Genomic DNA, 8,155 nt, shown 5'->3' on the forward strand with positions numbered 1-8,155 from the left:
GTCTGTAGGGAGCTAGGCTGCGGGGCTCCTTCAGTCCTCCAGGGGGCGCTCTATGGAGAAGGCAGGGCTCCGATGTGGACCAAAGAGTTTCAGTGTGAAGGCAGTGAGTCTGTTCTCCTGGACTGTGCAACCTCAGACTCAACGAGAAACACCTGCTCACCTGACAAGACTGTTGCACTCACCTGCTCAGGTAACGAGACAAACTACACTTCAAGTTTGGATTATTATTTTACAATCATCATTATTTTACAGCAACAAAACGTTGTCGCTGTTTATTGTCTGTGTACAGAGCCTGATGATGTCAGGTTGGTGGGAGGAGCCAGTCACTGTGCTGGCAGACTGGAGGTGAAACACCAGAGAGAGTGGAGAGCAGGGTATGAATACCACTGGACCAGGAAGTCATCATCTGTAGTGTGTAGACAGCTGGGATGTGGCTCTGCTGTCGACACATACAGTAGTGATGGTTCTACACGTCAACTTGTATGGAGGATTATATCATCTTCCTGTGTTGGATCTGAATCCTCACTCAGGGAGTGTGGACCAATGTGGTCTGGCACTTCCTCCTCCACCCTGCAGGTGATCTGTTCAGGTATAACGAACAATAACTTCAACAATGACACTAATCTATGCAACGATCACCAATATGGCCCTGGCCCCCATCGTGGTGGTGCTGTGTGTGTGTGTGTGTGTGTGTGTGTGTGTGTGTGTGTGTGTGTGTGTGTGTGTGTGTGTGTGTGTGTGTGTGTGTGTGTGTGTGTGTGTGTGTGTGTGTGTGTGCGTGCGTGTGCGTGTGTGCGTGTTATCTCCAGACCTTTCTATTGGCATTGAATCAATACTAATATTTAATGCCAATGTCATCTCTATAGACCTGTAATTCACTGTTAACTGTCACACACACACTGACACTGCCTTGTATCAGGTAATCAAATCAATCAAATCCATCAATCAAGGTCTCGACCAATCACCTCTGTCTTGTTACAGCTCAGCCAATCCTCAGCGTCTCCTGCCCCATAAAGGGGGTTTCCGAGGGCCAGCATCAGGGGCTGTGGGTGATGGAGGGGTTCAACTTCTCCATGGACTGCTCCGTCCGGCCACAGTACCCAGGAGGCTCCTTCCAGCTCACCTTCACTGGAGCCAACGCCACACTCAACTACACCCAGACAGCTGTCAATCACTCTGCACACTTCCTGTTTCCTGCTGCCGACCACACCCACCAAGGAAACTACAGCTGTGTTTATCGCGGCACTGTGTTCAGCCATGACTTTACCTCCGAGAGCCACTTCCTCTCTCTCACTGTCAAAGGTAACCTGGAATATACCTACCTAGAGAAGGCTCCTTTGACTCAAATACACCAGAGTAAGGCCAAGTGTGGACAAGGACGGACACATGCACACCGCACAGACGAACAGTCTGGTGAGACGTAGGAGGACACTAGGCAGGAGGCAAACCATAGTCCTTAGAGACCTCTCAGTGCCTGCTATCTCCCAAGAATACACAAGGCAGAGAGAGCTTCCTGTTGGTTCTGGCAGGAGAGAAAGGACAGTGGACGGGTCCGCGGGGGGGTGGGGGGGTGCCCTGGGCGCGGCGGTCGCTGGGGTGTGGCCGGCACTGGTTTGCTGCACCCGGCCGGCAGGTTTCGAACCACAGCCTGTTGGCCGGGTGTGGCCTTCCCTCCCGGTGCTGGTTGAGCCTCGGTGATGGCTGCGCTGTAGAAGTGTTTATATTCCACTGTCACATCTACAGTCTCTCTAGAAGCGTTTATATTCCACTGTCACATCTACAGTCTCTCTAGAAGCGTTTATATTCCACTGTCACATCTAAAGTCTCTCTAGAAGCGTTTATATTCCACTGTCACATCTAAAGTCTCTCTAGAAGCGTTTATATTACACTGTCACATCTACAGTCTCTCTAGAAGCGTTTATATTCCACTGTCACATCTACAGTCTCTCTAGAAGAGTTTATATTCCACTGTCACATCTAAAGTCTCTCTAGAAGCGTTTATATTCCACTGTCACATCTAAAGTCTCTGTTGAAGTGTTTATATTCCACTGTCACATCTAAAGTCTCCCTAGAATCGTTTATATTCCACTATCACTTCTAAAGTCTCTCTAGAAGCGTTTATATTCCAAACGAGATGCTTGGTTAAGTCAGAAATGAAGACAGAACATTGCCGCTTTGATCAAAACCATGGAGAGCGCCGTAGATTTCGAGTTATGAGCAACTTTTCTCCCCCCCGTAAACAAGGAAGTGAACGGCAGTGTGCATGCATGAAACACAAGGAGATCGCTGAATTGATTTTTATAAATGGTTTGATGGTTCTCCAACATCCAAATGTCACTTAAGTCTGAGTTTCAAACCTCCCAAAAATAACTAATTTGACTAAACTAGGGCCAATTGTGTTTTATTTTTTTTCCTGTGATATGTTGTTTGTCATGAATTGATCAATTTATGTTTATGAATTGATCACATAGGGCCTGTGAATTGATCACATAGGGCCACATAGGGCCTTGTAGTTTTGAACACATTTTGAACTTTGAATTTTGAACTTGAAGTACATTTTGATGCCGATACTTTTGTACTTTTACTCAAGTACATTTTCAATTCCGCACATTTACTTGTAAGGAAGTAGTTGTAAATTGCAGTATTGGTACTTTTACTTAAAGTAAAACAATTGAGTACTTTTTCCACCACTGTAAACTATTCAATCAATCAATCAATCAATCAATCAAAAGTAACGACCAATCACCTCTGTCTTGTTACAGACCTGCTGTTTGAGCCAATCCTCAGCGTCTCCTGCCCCATGAAGGGGGTTTCCGAGGGCCAGCATCAGGGGCTGTGGGTGATGGAGGGGTTCGACTTCTCCATAGACTGCTCCGTCCGGCCACAGTACCCAGGAGGCTCCTTCCAGCTCACCTTCACTGGAGCCAACGCCACACTCAACTACACCCAGACAGCTGTCAATCACTCTGCACACTTCCTGTTTCCTGCTGCCGACCATGCCCCCCACCAAGGAAACTACAGCTGTGTTTATCGCGTCACTGTGTCCGGCCATGACTTCACCTCCGAGAGCCACTTACTCTCTCTCACTGTCGAAGGTAAACATCTATCTTGTCTGTCTGTCTGTCTGTCTGTCTGTCTGTCTGTCTGTCTGTCTGTCTGTCTGTCTGTCTGTCTGTCTGTCTGTCTGTCTGTCTAGTCATGTGAGGTTGTTTCCTACATGATGTTGTATTATTAATCATCATATTTCTCCCACAGACTCTCCTCTGAAGGCGTTCTTCACAGTGATGTATTGTATTATTAATCATCATATTTCCCTCCCAGCCTCTCCTCTGAAGCAGAGACTCATCAGAGTGACGGTGGTGATGACCATCCTGTGTGGACAGTTCATCTTCCAATATTTCTTCTGGAAGCGGAGGGTAAATATACTCTTTTATTCGACCACAATCCTTCCAGCCATGATCGTGTTTTTACGTTTTATAAACCCCTTCGCTTTAATGCCACTGTCGTATATTGACGTTTTAGTGTGTTTATAGCAGAGAATAAATGATCAAGCTAATATTTACCGTGTAGGACGCCGCCATCTTGGACCGGTTCGATAACAAAGCGGCTTTGAATTGAGGCACAGAGGAGGTGATGTGAGGAGAAGTTCTATATTAGGAGATCAATAACAAATTAGCGCTAGGCTCCACTAAGCAGATTAGCCTCTTTCATGCTAGTTTCATGCAAGATCAACCGCCAGGAACTACGTCCGGGTCAACAGTTGCATCACAGGGTCCTCATTTTGTAGGGTTTTCTTTTTTGCAGTTTTCGCCTGGCAAGGGTAAAAGAGGTGCCCAAGAACCGCCTGGCTCTAAATGTGTTAAAGGCTTTAATGTTAATGACACCATTACACTGATCCAGTTCAGTTAAAGTTGGGTTCAGTGTAAACGACACTGAACCAGACTTGTGTGATCCAGTTCAGTCAAAGTGTGCTGCTGTTGCTGTGTGTCTCCCAGGCCACCAGGATGCAGCAGCGTGCAGCCGTGGAGAATCTAGAGATGGATTACGTTAATGCGGCGGCTTCCAGTGCTGACGCCAGACTCAGTGAAGACGAAGACGGCTACGAGGAGCCAGACCAGCATCTGGATGATCTCGGCTCATTAGGAGGCTACGAGGAGCCAGACGAACATCTGGAATGATCTAAAACAATATGTCACCATTTCTGCACTCACTCTGTTGTTGCGTTCACACAGGCAGATGAAACGATGCAGTTCACAATTCATTGTCAATGGAAGCCCAGCGACATGACGATGCAAAGATACAGTCTACCATTCATTGTCAATGGAAGCCCAGCGACATGATGATGCAAAGATACAGTCTACCATGCATTGTCAATGGAAGCCAGCGACATGACGACGCAAACATACAGTCTACCATTCATTGTCAATGGAAGCCCAGCGACATGACGATGCAAAGATACAATGATAGATGTAGCTTCTCCAAATCATCGTCATCAATCGTTTACTCTCCGTCTGAAACTCTCAACGTGTCTTTGCATCGTTTCATCTGACTGTCTGAACGCACCACAAGTCTCAGAGGAGACACCTGCAGCCTACCAGTGACATCATCGGTAGGCAGGTTTGCTCCTCTAAAAACAGATTTATTCTTACATTTAATTCATGCGTGGACAATGGCTTCTATTCCATGCTAACTTTCTAGGAATAGAAAGCCTGACGTTTCTATTGGCTTGGTTTCCCCATCGATGACTTTCCAAGGCTCTCCTCTGAGACACAGAAGTAGAAAAACATGGTGTCATGATGTCATAGCGAGCATTAGTGAGGAACAATATACGGAGATAAGTGCGACCGAAGGTCACATTTACTATGAAATCGTACGTTTTGGTCCGTCAGAGTATCACTCAAAATCCCCATACATGGGAAAGCCCCATATATGTCACGTGACATCATCAGGGATGGAGATCCCTGATGTCATGGTAAATGCGACCTGCTGTCGCAATTAAGCCCATATATGGAGATCCCTGATGTCATCAATATTGGCCAGCAACTCTACATCTGACCTCAAACCTCAAACCCTTAGATCTCCATATATGGATGGATATATGTCAGAGCCTGTTCTGACATTCCATATGTTGATCCTTCCCCATCCATCCTTCCTCTTCTATGTCTCCCTTTTGACTGTTACCTGTCCATTCAAACTCTCCCTTTTGACTGATACCTGTCCATTTAAACTCTAGACGGGCCTGCCCCAAAGTTATTAGTGCAGCCGCGCCCGGCAGCCGGCGAAAACTAGAGTTCTCAAAAGGCCCGGAAATTAAGGCCCGGCCCTACCTGGGCCCTCATCAAACCCTGTACACTCAAGAGGATGCCCCGCTACCACCCTTAGATCTCCATATACTGTATGGAGCTGACCTGTTCTGACATTCCATATGTTGATCTGACCTCATCAAACCCTGTACAATCAAGACATGCTCCTTATATGGCCATGCAGTACAGAATTAATTCCATATGTTGATCTGACCCCCCCATGCCAAAGCGCCAGCACTCGCCCAGCAGTCTGCCGTCAACGAGGCGGATGCGTGCACGCGTAAAGGGCGAGGTCGCTTCTCGCCCTCAGGCGTCTTACTGGTAGATATTATATTATGTAACATGGTGTTATATGTTATTATTTTCATTAGTGAGGAACAATAATATGAAGATAGATTTAAAACGGTTGTTTCTAAACAAACAAACGTAGAAATACTTTAAACGTCATTCAGTACAGATGGATTTAAATTCTCTGTTACTGTAAACGTCATTCAGTACAGATAGATTTAAATTCTCTGTTACCGTACACGTCATTCAGAATGTGAAGTTTGAGTAAAAGTACAAAAGTGCTGACATCAAAACATTCTTAGAGCAGCTTCCAAAGTAAAAGCTCTGGATGTTTTCATTCTTAAAGCAGCTTCCAAAGTAAAAGCTCTGGATTGCAGAAGGAGGAGAGGACACTGGAGCAGCACGGACATTTAGAGCCTTTTATTAAAGGACCACTTCACCACTTTTCAACCTATCTTCATATAATAGGTCCTCACTAATAATCATGATAAAAAAAAAATTCTACTCAGTCTGTGTCTCATAGGAGGGCTGTGGGCAGTTCAGAAACCCGTCCACCAGTGACATCATCGTTAGGCAGATTTTTTTTTAAACAAGATTTTTATTATCGTGAGAACGATGGCTTCCATTTTCGCATTGCAACTTTTCAGGACTAGAAAGCCTGCAGTTTCTATTAGCTTGGATTCCCCATCGATGATGTCACTGGTGGACGGGTTTCTGAACTGCCCACAGCCCTCCTATGAGACACAGACTGCCATTTTATCATGATTATTAGTGAGGACCTATTATATGAAGATAGGTTGAAAAGTGGTGAAGTGGTCCTTTAAAGTATAGGTTGAAAAGTGGTGAAGTGGTCCTTTAAAGTATACAGAACGGATAACGTTTCGACCGTGCGGTCTTCATCAGAGTCGTTCCGCAGTCTTTCTTCATGACACTGATGAAGACCGCAAGGTCGAAACGTTAGTCGTTCTGTATAGAGAGTCGCAATCCCGCCCCCTTTCATGACGACGCCAGGCCCAGGAAATGAATCCCAATGCATTTTTCCCATAGACATTTCAAAAAGTATTTATTTAAAGACCTTTTAAGCGCCGTACGAAGCCAACTCGAGTCGTGACAAATCATGACAACAAACACATATATTTTGGACCAAACAAATAATTACAAAGAAGAAAAACAACAACAAAAAGTCTTGTAACCTGCCGTTTTTTTTCTACTTTCTAATTCTTTGTTTGGCCCAAAACATTGTGTTTATTGTCATGATTTGTCACGACAAGAGTTGGCTTTGTCCGCGGCGTAAACATCTTTAAATAAAAACTTGTCCCTGTACCTGTGAAGCACCGGATCAGCCGTTCCAGGCTTGAGGCTCTTTGGTAAACTCCCTTTGTTCCTAAAAGCTCTGGATGTTTTCATTTTCCAAAGTAAAAGCTCTGCGTGTTTTCAAGCTGTTTTGTAAACATCAGATCGTGATATCTGAGATCTGCTGTTATTGAAGAGAACAAATATAACATATAGGACTTCATTGGTTAATGTATCGCCTGGTATAGTAAATATACAAAGTAATTGTAAATTGTAGTGGGTTACCTATGAATAGTGGAGTAGAAATATAAACTATTGTAATATTGACGTACTGGAGTGTAATTTGGACACATTCTATCAAAAGTACATTGTACAAGTATGTCAGGCAAAATACCATGACATAATTTACATAATAGTATTAAAATCTCATTGTTTAGCCAATTATTTGGGGGCCCACTCGTAGATAATGATGAGTTTTTTGGGGTTTTTTTCCACGATATTTCATATTATTGCAATATATAGTTATATATGCAGCTATGCTTCTTACTCTTAACTCATTCCCCGCCGGGATCGCCTTTTGACGCCTTTTTTAATATATATTGATTAGGGTTCAAAACTCTGTTCTGTAATCACTCGTAACACAAAAACAGAAAAAAAACAGAAAACCAAAAAAAAGGAAAAGAAAAAAAGAAAATTCCACTGGCTTCTGCTGTCGATGGGAACTCACTGTGTTTATAGACTCCTAATATCTGGGAACTCACCGCAGTGAGTGACGTAATGTAGTTTCATAAAACTGTAGTTTTATGACCTTATAAAACTACAGCGCGGTGAGTTGCTACTCACCTAAAACTGGAGTATAAATAGACCTTAACACGTGTGAACATAATGAGGTTTCCACCTGACAGAGATTAGTGTTCTGTTCACACTGAGAACAACCAGGATTAGTTCTGTTGAAATGAACCATTTTGTACTCTTCGTATTGTTGCTTTTTTATTACATGATCTGTGAGCTCAGTTAAAGCTGCAATCCACACGTTATATGTCCAACTCAGGATTCAAACACAGATATGGACTTGTTTAATGTAGTATTATTGTACATGTATATTTCAATACATTAAACTGTGTGTTGTCGTGTACTGTGTAGTGTACATGAGTTAACATACAGTAGCATACACATTGGTTAAAATAAAACTTGAATTACAATACGTTGTACGCAGTTTGTATGTGATGTTACTTGTGTAATTTTAAAACATTGTCATGTTTTTAGATGAT

This window comes from Electrona antarctica (assembly GCF_951216825.1).
Source record: "Electrona antarctica genome assembly, chromosome: 7".
In the NCBI taxonomy this organism is placed as follows: domain Eukaryota; kingdom Metazoa; phylum Chordata; class Actinopteri; order Myctophiformes; family Myctophidae; genus Electrona; species Electrona antarctica.